The sequence below is a fragment of the Panthera uncia genome, chromosome D1 (assembly GCF_023721935.1).
Source record: "Panthera uncia isolate 11264 chromosome D1, Puncia_PCG_1.0, whole genome shotgun sequence".
Classification (NCBI taxonomy): Eukaryota; Metazoa; Chordata; class Mammalia; order Carnivora; family Felidae; genus Panthera; species Panthera uncia.
Window position 1 is genome coordinate 8,594,099 of NC_064808.1, and position 12,139 is coordinate 8,606,237.

The 12,139-nt window shown below is 53.0% G+C and overlaps 1 long non-coding RNA gene across 1 annotated transcript; it reads right to left on the reverse strand.

The window, feature by feature from the left end:
• Nucleotides 1-9,231: 9,231 nt before the first annotated feature.
• On the reverse strand, nt 9,232-11,804 carry LOC125932530 (uncharacterized). The gene is made up of 2 exons (XR_007460667.1): nt 10,312-11,804; nt 9,232-9,988 (listed from the first exon to the last, which is right to left on the reverse strand). It is a non-coding gene; the product is annotated as an uncharacterized LOC125932530 (long non-coding RNA).
• Between the last annotated feature and the right edge of the window lie 335 nt (nt 11,805-12,139).

Here is a 12,139-nt window from a genome sequence, read left to right on the forward strand (position 1 = left end):
GTGGGGAGGCAGGCCCCCAGACTCCAGCTGGATCGGTGTCCAGAGCGAAAGGTCTCGCCTGGAGCCCTGGATCCTGAAGGTGGACTGAGGATAAGTGGGATGTAAGGAAAACCGGGGGTGGGGTTGAGGACAGCCTTGGGAATCAGGAGTAAAGGAGGGGCCCTCATATTTCAATGGGATGGTTTCTAGGTCCCGGAGCGCCGGCACGCTCTCCTGATGAGGGTGTCTCACCCCAACCCTGAGAGGTGAACATGTAGCAAAACTGACTCCATCTGGAATTCACTTTGCCCTGGACACTTCTCCCTCGCTTGTTAATCCACACTAGACCTGTCTGGCACTGTAAGCCCTTGGGGACATCTGTTGACCTGAGGTTTTAATAGGAGTACTGAATTAAGACAGAACACGTTGCACAAAATACAGAACATTCTTGCCTGTCACTCCATAAGCACACGATAAGCTTATAGTTATCAATTGTTTGGAGTTTCTGAGGGAGGGGCGCCTGGGTGGTTCAGTCGGTTACGCAGGTTAAGCATTGGACTTCAGCTCAGGTCATGATCTCAGGGTTCATGGCTTCGAGCCCTGCATCGAACTCTGTGCTGATAGCTCAGAGCCTGGGGCCTGCTTCGGATTTTGTGTCTCCCTCTCCCTCTGCCTCTCCCCGGCTCATGCTCTGTCTTTCTCTCTCTCTCTCAAAAAGAAATTAAAGTTTCTTAAGGGAAATTGAAGAACCTGGGCTATGTTTTTTTTTTTTTTAATGTTTATTTATTTTGAGAGAGAGAGAGCATGAGCAGGGGAGGGGCAGAGAAAGAGGGAGACACAGAATCCAAAGCAGACTCCAGGCTCTGTGCTAACAGCACATGCAGGGCTCAAACCCACAAACCTGAGAGATCACGATCCAAGCCGAAGTGGGATGTTTGACTGAGCCACCCAGGTGCCCCCAACCTGGCCTATGTTAAAGACTTCTGATTGACTGCTTAAGCGCCCGTGGCAACTGTAGCTCGTTTCTTCTTTTCTGCTTCCCTCCCCCTCGAAAAACTCCTGATGGCACTGGGGTAGGAAGATGGCCTTTCAGGACGTTCGTTCATCATTTTCTCCGTTAGCTGGTATTCTTCAATAAAGTTGCTTTTCTTGCCCCGACACCTTGTCTCTCGACTTACTGGCCCGTTGCGAGACAAACAGATGGGGCACGGGTTCCATGACAAACAGGACCCATCTTGTTACCACTAATACGGTATGGAGAGACTGAGGTTTAAGAAAGATGAAATGCTTACAGCTAGCAAGTGACACAGCCGGGCGCCTTCCGGACATCACCCTGCCTCTCTCTAATGAGGTCAGTGGAAAGGAGCCATTGTAGAAACTTCGCTGGAGAGCAAGCCGATGCAGGGTGGGGGTCGCGGGGTAGGAAGATCACTCTAGCCAGCAGGTGGGGGGCGGGGTAGTGGAGGCCACACAGGGTCCCCTCCGGGCCATGGCCACAGTGGTCAGCCTCCTCTGTGTCCTGCTGGTATCCGTCCTGAGCGTCCTTCATGCATGTCATAAGCTCCGACAGGAAGAGAATGAAGCCTCTCCGGCTTTAAAGAGTGGCAACAGACACCCACAACCAAAAAGCCTGGCTCACAGGATAAGAGAGGGTGACGCAGGCACTCAGGGAGAGTACGCAGTCTTTGATGTCCGTTAAAGGTGCACTGAAACAGCAAGCAAGGCTGTGATTTTTTTTTCAAAGGGGGATTAACACAATACGTAGATAACCGTAATGAAAAATTTTTTAAAGGTCATGGGGCTCAGAAGAAGGAGTGATCATCTGAAAGGAAGAGCCGGGAATTATCTCGGGGAGGAGCCTCGAAGGCTGAGAACAGGGCCGCAGGAGAAGCCACCAAGGTCTAAAAGGCAGTGAGCACAGCTGAGGATGGGCGCGAAGCGGGGAGGCCAGCCAGGGGGTGGGGCGGAGGGGAGCACTCCAGGAAGGAGTGGAGGAGGGGCTGAAGTGAGAGGGAACTTTAGAAGGCTGGAGCCCATGGCCAGTGCTGCCTTGACCCCCATCTGCCCTTCTGCTCTGTTATTTATTGCTGTCGCTACTTGAAGGAGCTGGTGAGTCTGCTCCTTTAGAGAAAACCTCACAGTACCCAGCTGACCCCAGAGTCACTCAGGAAAAGGGGTGATCTCAGAGCCAGTCTCGCGGTTCCCATGGTTTCCCGCTGCCCCACAGAATCCCTCCTCCCCAGCACTGCAGCATCCCCGGGGATCTTGCCAGGACCTCATCGTGATCATTGCACTTTATCAGAAACAAAAGAGAAGAGCCTGGGTGGCATGGAGCCCAGGTCCTCCCCACCAGCCAACTGGGTGAAAGGCTGGGCAGAGTGGGATGGGGGTGGGGGCTAGGAGACAGGGCCTGGGGGCTGGAGCCTGTACAGCCAGACCCCACTGAACAGCTGAGGGGGCCTTTCGGTCTGTGCTCACAGGGGTTCTCTGATGTCTGCTGGTGGACGGACGGGGTCGCCCAACGCCCTGCAGGGAACAGCCCTGGGGGTGAGGAGAGGGAATAGGGTTCTGACACAGAGTCCCCCTTCCCACCCCACCACCCACCCCCAGACTGTGGGCAGAGGACCAGTGGCCGAAGCTGCATGCTCCTTCTGGCCCCTTCTGGCTCCTCCTTTCCTTGGTTGACAAAGATGGCCAAGGCACCACTAATCTTTGAGAGATCTTTGCCGACGAGGACATGGGCACTCAGGGTGATGACAGGTCTGGCCCCTCGACCAGCAGATAGTAGACTGGGTCCTAGAATGCCAACCCCGGATCCTGCTCCCATGAAACCTTCTAGAACGCTCTCTGAAAGGTCACCAGCCAGTCCAATCACCCTTCTCAGACCTTTCAGAAGCTTCTGGCAGGCTGGCCTCCTTTCCTCTTGCCATGCCCTGCTCCCTTGGTTCTATGACAATACACTATCCAATTCTACTGTTGGACCACCCTCCCCCCGCCTTTTTTTTAATGTTTATTTTTGAGAGAGAGCACACAAGCAGGGGAGGAGCAGAGGGAGAGGGAGAGGGAGAGGGAGAGGGAGAGAATCCGAAGCAGGCTTCGTACTGTCAGCACAGAGTCCGACACGGGGCTCGAACCCACGAACTGTGAGATCATGACTTGAGCCGAAGTCAGATGCTTAACCGACTGAGCCACCCAGGCGCCCCAAGGACCACCCCTTTTTTGGTCTCAATTTCTGTCTCTTCCTCCCCCTGCCCCCTAAATGTTGTTGGCCCTTGGCTCACTCAATATTTTCTCCTTCAGGGGCCAAATTTGTGATGTGACCACACGAGGGATGATTCTGGGTCTCAAATCGACACCCACTTAACTTCCTACACAGGCAAAGCCGAAAGTCCCACTAGCCCGACAGACTCACCATAACCTCCTGAGTCAAGAAATCGGTCTTAGCAGATGTATCGCTTGGATCCAGCCAGGTCTCATCTTCACTGCTTTTTTTATTTTTTTTATTTTTTTTAACGTTTATTCATTTTTAAAAAAAAAAATTTTTTTTTTTAACGTTTATTTATTTTTGAGGCAGAGAGAGACAGAGCATGAACGGGGTTGGGTCAGAGAGAGGGAGACACAGAATCTGAAACAGGCTCCAGGCTCTGAGCTGTCAGCACAGAGCCCGACGCGGGGCTCGAACTCACGGACCATGAGATCATGACCTGAGCCGAAGTCGGATGCCCAACCGACCAAGCCACCCAGGCGCCCCAACATTTATTCATTTTTTGATGGACAGAGAGAGACAGAGTGTGAGTGGGGGAAGGCCAGAGAGAGAGGGAGACACAGAATCCGAAGCTGGCTCCAGGCTCTGAACTGACAGCACAGAGCCCGACGCGGGGCTCGAACCCACGGACCGTGAGATCATGACCTGAGCCGAAGTCGGACGCCCAACTGACTGAGCCACCCAGGCGCCCCATCACCTTCACTGCTTTTGATGCAAAAGTGAATTTGTCATTTTCCCTCCCCAGTCAGCCCTTCCTTTTAACTTCCTCATTTCTAGTCATAGCACAGCTTTTCTTCCTGACACTCGGTCTCAGAAGTTCAGAATGTCTTTTATTTCTTTTCTCTTGCCTCCCACCTTTGCAAAAAAAAGTTCGTTGTGTTCAGAGATTAACCACCGGCAGTGTCTCCCATCTGCCCCTTTTATTCCGTTGCCACCTGCCACTGTTCTGGTGGAGGGTCCGCCATCGTCCGCAGGGCCCAGCTCTCAATGAGGCTTCTGCCCGTGGGTTCTTGTTGACTAGTGAATTAGTCAACAGGGATAGGGTGAGGAAGGAGCACATGTAAACATTTATAATGTTCCCTGAAGGGGAGCCTGGGGAGCTCAGTCGGTGAGGCATCCGACTCTTGATTTCGGCTCAGGTCATGATCTCACGGTTCATGAGTTCAAGCCCTGCATCGGACTCTGTGCTGACAGTGTGGAGCCTGCTTGGGATTCTCTCTCTCCCTTTATCTTTCTCTGCCCCTCCCCCGCTAGTTGTCTCTCTCTCTCTCTCTCTCTCTCTCAAAATAAATAAACTTCTTTTTTTTCTTTAAAAAAATTTTTTTTAAATGTTTATTCATTTTTTGAGAGACAGAGAGTGAGCAGTGGGGGAGGAGAGAAAGAGAGAGAGAGAGAGAGAGAGAGAGAGAGATACAGAATCCGAAGCAGGCTCCGGGCTCTGAGCTGTCAGCACACAGCCCAACGCGGGGCTCGAACCCACGCACTGCGAGATCATGACCTGAGCTGAAGTCGGACACTCAACCGACTGAGCCCCTCCAAGGTGCCCTCAAAATAAATAAACTTAAAACCAAAAAAGCTCTTGAAGACATGGGCTTTGTTCTGTAGCTCCAGGGCCCGGATTCCAGTCCCGGCTCCGGCCCCTACAATAGCTGTCAGGATTATAAGGCTACAAATCAGACAACTACAACAAAACCTGAAAACCACTGGGCCGTTTATTCAAGTAATATACCGAACACAAGGGATTTATTCTCACGATTGTTGTTATCCTCTCAGAAGGACCAGGTTTTGGGTGCCACTGTGTCTTTGGCTACCAGTGCTGATAATTAACATTTCTCGAGCATTTACTATGCACTCAACACTGTGTTAACTCCTTTACATCCCTTATCTCTTTTAATTTTCATAACAACCCTATGAGCACCGCTGGAGACACTAAGGCTCAGAGAGGCTAAGTAGCTTGTTCAGGGTCCCCCAGCTCATAAGCAGAGATGGAATTCGTCTGGCTCTGTGGCCCTCGCCCTCTCCACCCAATCACACGGCCGCGATGAGAGTAGGTGTCCAGAAGGCACAGGGTAAAACCTAAAACCATCGACTCATTCATGCAACAGCTCAAGAAATTCTTGACCGCCCACTCATGCCCAGGCTCAGAGCGAACAAGGCAAGCAACGTCAGGGGGGGTCGAGAAGTCCTCCACCGGAAGAAAAAACGGCACCGGAGACCTTAGGATCTGCTTCCGAGTTAGTAAGTTCAAGTGCGTTTGCTCAATTCATAATGTCATACGATTTAAGCGCTGAAAGGACCTCATTTTACCAACGAGACGGCTAAGGCCCAGAAAGGACAAAAGGCTCGACCACGGCCAGGGAGCAAATCAGTGGCCCAACAAGGAGTAGAAGTTCTGGCTTTCTGACTCAAAGGTCAGTGCCTTTTGGGTATGACCTCATTATTGGTAACGGCCAAGACATACACATGTGGCAAGTCCCGATTCTCCCCCCACAAATCAGACACATGCCTTTGAGCATGATGCTTATGGAATGTAAGAGCTCTGAAGAGTGTCTGAACCTGGACCCCAAAGGCTCTTTCTGTCCTCACCTGTTGCTGCCTCTCGGTTCTGTCTCCTCACCTGGCAGAGACCTAGGGTCAAAGGCATGAATCAGTTTGGGGTGGGGAATTTGTGGGGCCTCAGCAGACTGGTCTCCAGTCCCCATCCCCAGCCTCTGACTCACTGTGCCTCTTATGCCAGCACACAAACATCAGGTGATTTTAAGGAGGGAGCATGCAGAGAAGGGGGGTGTGACCTTACTATCTCCATTTTGCAGTTGAAGAAATTGAAGCTCAGTGAGGTTAAGTGACCAGACTATTTGGGATTCGACTTCCGGGGCTAATTCCAAAGTACAAATGCTTTCCAAATCCGCATTACTTCAGGCAGCACGTTTAACCCCTTTGATCCTCGGTTTTCCCCCCAAAAGATACACACATACCCCCCTGCCCTCAAAAGGCTGTTGTGACAATCACTTGATGTGATGGATAGAAAAGCACGTTGGGGGCGCCTGGGGGGGCGTTCAGTCGGTTAAGCGGCCGACTCTGGATTTCGGCTCAGGTCACGATCCCATGGTTCTCGAGTTTGAGCCCCGAGTGGAGCTCCACACGGATAGCGGCAGAGCCTGCTCGGGATGCTCTGTCTCCCCTCTCTCTTTGCCCCTCCCCCACGCACGCGCGCGTGCACGCGCTCTCTCTCTCTCTCTCAAAATAAATAAATAAACTTAAAAAAAAAAGCGCTTTGAAATTGCTATAGATATGGGTGAACCAATGCAGGTGCACATCTATATAGATAGAGATAAAGCCTCCTTATACCAGGGGGCCTTCAGGAGGCAGCAGAGTTGGGCAGAAATGCTGCTACCATGCTTCAGTGGCTCCCCACCCACGTTCACTGTCAGGCAGGACGGACGTCCTGGGACATGACCCACCTGGATAGGCTCAGGACAGGCGAGGGAGCACACTGCCAGGAAAGGCAGCTGAGGGGGGTGCCTACGAGCAGAGCTGAAACACGGGAAGAGTGCAGCCACGAGGGCTCAGGCAGAGCCCCGTTTGGGGTCCGTGGCCCCAGGTGGAGGCCAAGGTGGGACAAGGTCACGGGGATGCCATCACGTGGCGAGGAGGGGAGCCTTGACACGATGTGTTCTCACCTTCGAGACCGAGAAGCTGAGGCCCAGAGATCAGCTTGTCCAAAATCAACCAGCGGTTAGGAAATCTGCGGGGTTCCTGTTTCTAATAAGGGCCACCGGAGCACCAGGTTCCACGCTCAGTGAAATTCACTGAAAATCATGGACAAAATGTGTGAGGCGTCACGAAAATGCAGCAGCCACTGATTGGCTCCGCTGGCCAAAGGCAGGTCAATCCGTGGATGACCTATCCCTGGGCTGACGGTGCAGCGTCTCTCACGCTGAGTCACGACCACGGGGAGGTGACTCCTTACCCTGGCGTCACCTTTTGATGTCCCCAGCCTCTCTATCTGGAGGCCAAGTAAGGCAGGGGACAACCAGACGGCCGGTGTGCTGTAGTAAGAACACCGAATGGGGGCAGAATAGACCCAGGTTCGTTGCCCCCACTTTGCCCCTCTCGGCTCTCTCTCCTTTGTTCTCAAGAAGACGGTTTTGAGTAGATAATCTCTGAATTCTCTCTAAATCATAGAGCCTGGGATTCCGCTTTCTCCACGAGCAGTGAGTTGCTTCAAGTTCAAGGGCCCACATCCCCTTGTCGCAAGGTAGCTGAGCCGTGGGGACAGTATGAGCAGGGGCCGGCCCGTCGCTGGAGCTGGCTGCTGGATGGGACCTCTGCCAGGTTTCTGAGTCAGCTGGGAGCCCTGTCTGGACAGGTTCCGGCCGACTGGCCCACACTCTGGGCCTATGTGCCCCTAGCAGAGGTCAACCCTGAAGCCAAAGAGGTGGCTGGTCCCACCTCTCCTCATCTCCTGCCCTGGGCCACGACACTGCTTGTGGCTCGGGAAAAGGCTTCCTCATCCTTGTTCCTGCTGCTCGAAGCTGCCAATTTCAGGCCTACATCCTCTCATGCCCTGGAAGAGATCCCACGTCAGCCGGCTCAGCTCTACCCCTAATTGCCCCTAGAGAGAACTTTCTCTTCCCCCTCCCAGGCACTGCCCGAGTTTAGCCATCGTTGTCTTTCTGCTAGGGTTCTGCAGCTCCTACAGGACCTTAGGATTCGGGTTTTGAGTCGCCTCCACCGTGGCCGGTGGGGTGTCCTGCCTTGTGGCCCCGTCACCGAGCTGAGAAGCCAGGTCCTCCCCAGAATGAAAAGCGTGGAGGCAGTGGAAAGCCACGCCTTTGGGCTAGAAGGGCCACCGTTCACTTTCCTGCTCGGCCTCTCGATTGCTTGCTGGGTGCCCTTGGACACGTCATTTCTTTTCTGTTTTTTTTTTTCATTTATAGGCATGATGATGGCTTTTATAATGTGTCACCTTAGCTAAGCCGAACTGCATTTCTCAGCGCTCCCTTCTCTCTAGGGTCCTGGGTTAGCACTGGCCACAGGGGAAATGTCTGCAAGATTTGGAAGGTCCAAGTAAAAACGCAGCTGTTCTGTTCCACTCCGAAGGCGATGGAGGGCAGTCCTCCCAGCACGGGAGCTCTGGCCCCTCATTCCCTACAGTTCACAGAGGTTCTCCTGCTCTGATCGAACCCTGCCAGATACTCTGGGACAGACACCCTCCCCGGGCACTGGAGACAGGGAAATAAACAAACCATCCTCCTTCTGGCTCTTAGATTTCCCGTCTGTACAAGGGGAAGGGTAATGAAATGAAGAGAGAGTCCCAACTTCTCTGTCAAATGTCTGACCGGACAGACCCCCAGTGGAAGGCACACGGAACCACCTGTTTGTTGCAAACCCGACGGGTTTAGGGGCCCCTGCCCCTGGGATGCGCTTAGTGAGTCGAGGCGCCCCACCAGAAGCCAGGCTTTGGTGACCTTGAGGTGTGTCTGCTCAGGGCTGAAAACAGAGACCTTTGGGCTCTGTTGGCCCAGCCAAACAGCCACGTTATTTTTCTTTCTTTAATCCTTAGGTCAAAGACCTTCCACGCCGTGTGTGGGAGGCAGGAGGAACGCAGCCTCTGTACCTTCCTTGTCAAACTACTGGTGGCGAAGGACCAGCTTTAAAAACAAAACGAAACAAAACAAAAAACTCCCATTCATCACAGATCGACACTTTCATAAAATACAATAAAAAGGAATCATTAGAAACATTAAAGCACAAAAAACTAACATAATAACCAAGGCCAGATTTTTTATTCGTAGAGTTAGTAGATATGAAACTTCTCCATGGGGGCGCCCAGGTGGCTCAGCCGGTTGAACGTCTGACTTCGGCTCATGTCATGATCTCATAGTTCGTGAGTTCGAGCCCCGCCTGCGGTTCTCTGTCCACGTCCCCCTCTCTGCCCCTCCCCCGATCATGTTGTTTCTCTCTCTCTCTCTCAAGAATAAACATTAAAAAAAAAAAGTTAAAAAAAGAAACAAATTTCTCCACGAAGCCACTATAAATATTTCTAAATGCTTACTCTCAATTCCTACACTTAACTTCTGTGCCCCACGGGTAGCAAACGGGTTCCAACATGGGGATGTCACTTCGAGGAGGTCTGTCACGCCTGAAAGACCAGGGGCGTCCTGCACCACTGCTCAGACTCCTTGCTCTTTTGGTCCAGAACAAAACAAACCGCCCTGGGAACCACTCACGCTGTGACCTTGCTTCCAGCCCCGCCCTCTCCGGGTCCTGGTGTCTCATCTGTAAAACGGGGTGCCGTTGGAACCGTAAGGTGCCGCCCGTCAGCGAGGGCATGCCGTGACCTCTCTGGTGTGTGGGCAAGGCCGGCTGGGCCTAAGCTGGATTCAGCTGTGGCCGCTGCTCTGGCATGTGGGGAAAGGGCTCTCACGGGAGCACATCTGGGGAGTCCTGGGGAGACGGTGGCGCCTTGCTTCGCTTGGCTTCGGGCTTGTCTTCCTGAGATCTCTCCGAAACTAAGGGCACATGTGCCATTGGGCCCGGGACACAGCAGGACACGGAGAGAGGATGGGCACATCCAGCCTTTCTGAGACACAGCAGGGTTGCGGTGGAGAGGCGTGCAGGGAACCCCATGGGTTCAGCTCCTCGAGGCTTCTGCTGTCTGGGGAGTACCGGAACGTGACCTTGGGAAGCACACGGCGTCCTGTGGCATTGGCAGGGCAGGGGCGGGGAGCAAGGCCGGTTCTTCCAGGAAGCAAAAGTGGACATGTTGGTCAGACGCGTAAGATGCCCCCCCCCGAGGGCCCCGTAGGAACTGGGGAAGATTTCTGATTTCTGGCATGCATGCTCAGTGGGGCAGGATCACCCCCAACGGGGCCAAAATTGCTTCTTGGGAGACGAAAAGAATCTTGCTCTTTCTATACATAAACACAGATATGCATCCAGTAGGTAAACAGCTATCTGTGGCATTCAGCTTTTAAGAGGGGTCATGATGGTGGGGGGTAGGTGTCTAAACTGGTTCGCAAGGGGGACAATAACGAAGAAAGGGTTTGGGCACATTCACTCACGGGGTCTGATGTCCTATGTAGAAAGATGCAGGGGCGCCTGGGTGGCTCAGTGGGTTGGACGTCCGACTTCGGCTCAGGTCATGATGTCACGGTCTGTGGGTTTGAGCCCTGTGTCGGGCTCTGTGCCAACAGCTCAGAGCCCGGAGCCTGCTTCAGATTCTGTGTCTCCCTCTCTCTCTGCCCTTTCCCTGATTCTGCTCTCTCTCTTTCTCTCAAAAACAAGTAAACATTAAAAAAATGCCCTAATGCCTCTCAAGCCAGACTACTGTGTCAGCCACCTCTGGTATTTTCCAGCCCCCGGGCTGCCCACTACTATTCTGTCCAAATGCCTCGGGAGTCACTCAAGGTCTAGCTGGTGGAGGGAGGGGGAGGGTGGAGGGTTACGATCCATACCAGCTCTGTGACCCCGGGCTTGCTATTGCGCTCCCTGAGACTGTTATTTTAAAAACGGAAAAAGCATTCGTTTTCTGCCGCCTGTAGAGCTTTTCCGAGAAGATCAAATAAAGAAATGATCCCGTAAGCAACCCTTCTTTCCTCCCTCCCTAAAATAACAATCCTACATGCCAGGCGCTTTCCTAGACATTGGGCACATTCCGGTAAACCAGGCAGGGTTAGTCCTTCCCTCAGGGGGGATCTCACAGTGTAGACCAGCACTGTCCATTAGCACACCCCAGAATGATGGAACTTCGGTGACTGCTAATCGCAGACAGCTACTGAGCCCTTGAAACATAACTGGTGTGACCGAAGATCTAAATCTTTCGTTTTGTTTCATTTTCACCAATTTAAACGGAAACAACCACACAGGGCTGGTGGCTACGGTGTGGGACAGCACAGGCACAGACACCTAGGGGTAAGGAAGACGTCAAAAACAAAGGGACGATTCCTCAGAAAATTAGGCGCAGAATGACCGCATGACCCAGCAATTCACTCCTAGGTATATGCCCAAAAGAACTGAAAATAGGTATTCGGACACATGCTCGTACGTGAACTTTCATAGCAGCGAAATGGCCAGAAAGGAAAATTCATAGAGGCAGAAAGCAGACTCCCGGAGGCGGAAATGGGGAGTAACTGCTTAATGGGTTTCCTTTTAGGAAGATGAAAATGTTTTGGAACTAGGGAGAGGGGATGGCTGTACAACATTGTAAATGTTCTTTTGAGGGGGGGGGGGGGCGGGGGGGAGGGAGGCACAGAGAGAGAGAGAGAGAGAGAGAGAGAGAGAGAGAGAATCCCAAGAGGGGCAGAGGGGGTGAGAGAGAGAGTTTTCACCCGAGATGGGGCTTGAGCTCACCCGATGTGGGACTCGAACTCACGAACTGTGAGATCATGACCTGAGCCGAAGTCAGATGAGCCACTCAGGCGCCCAACGTTGTGTATGTTCTCAATGACATTCAATTGTACGCTCTACAGCGGTTAGCAGCATGTCGTGTGAATGAGACCTGACGGTGAGGACGGTGGGCAGGGGGCAGAGCGCTCTGGACAAAGGCACCAGCCAGACGAAGCCAGGCGGGGGGGGGGGGGGGGGGGGGGGGGCGGGCACAGCCCACTCTGGATGGCTCTGGCGAGGTAGGCAGGGGCGAGGCAAGGTGCACCCTGCAGGGATCTGCGATCTGCGGGAGAGCACGGCTAACGCCTAGGGGTGATGGGTACAATGGAACGGTACGTTGGCCATTTCTCTACCAGTTCCAGATACTGGCTCCTTGCCCTCCCCAAACCAAACCCTGAAGGTTTACGCAGTTCTTTGCTGTAGGGTTCAGGTTGGGGGGCTGGGGACTGTCCCTCCCTTCAGCTCTTACTCCTTTATTCCTGATTGCCTGGACCTTAGAGGTCA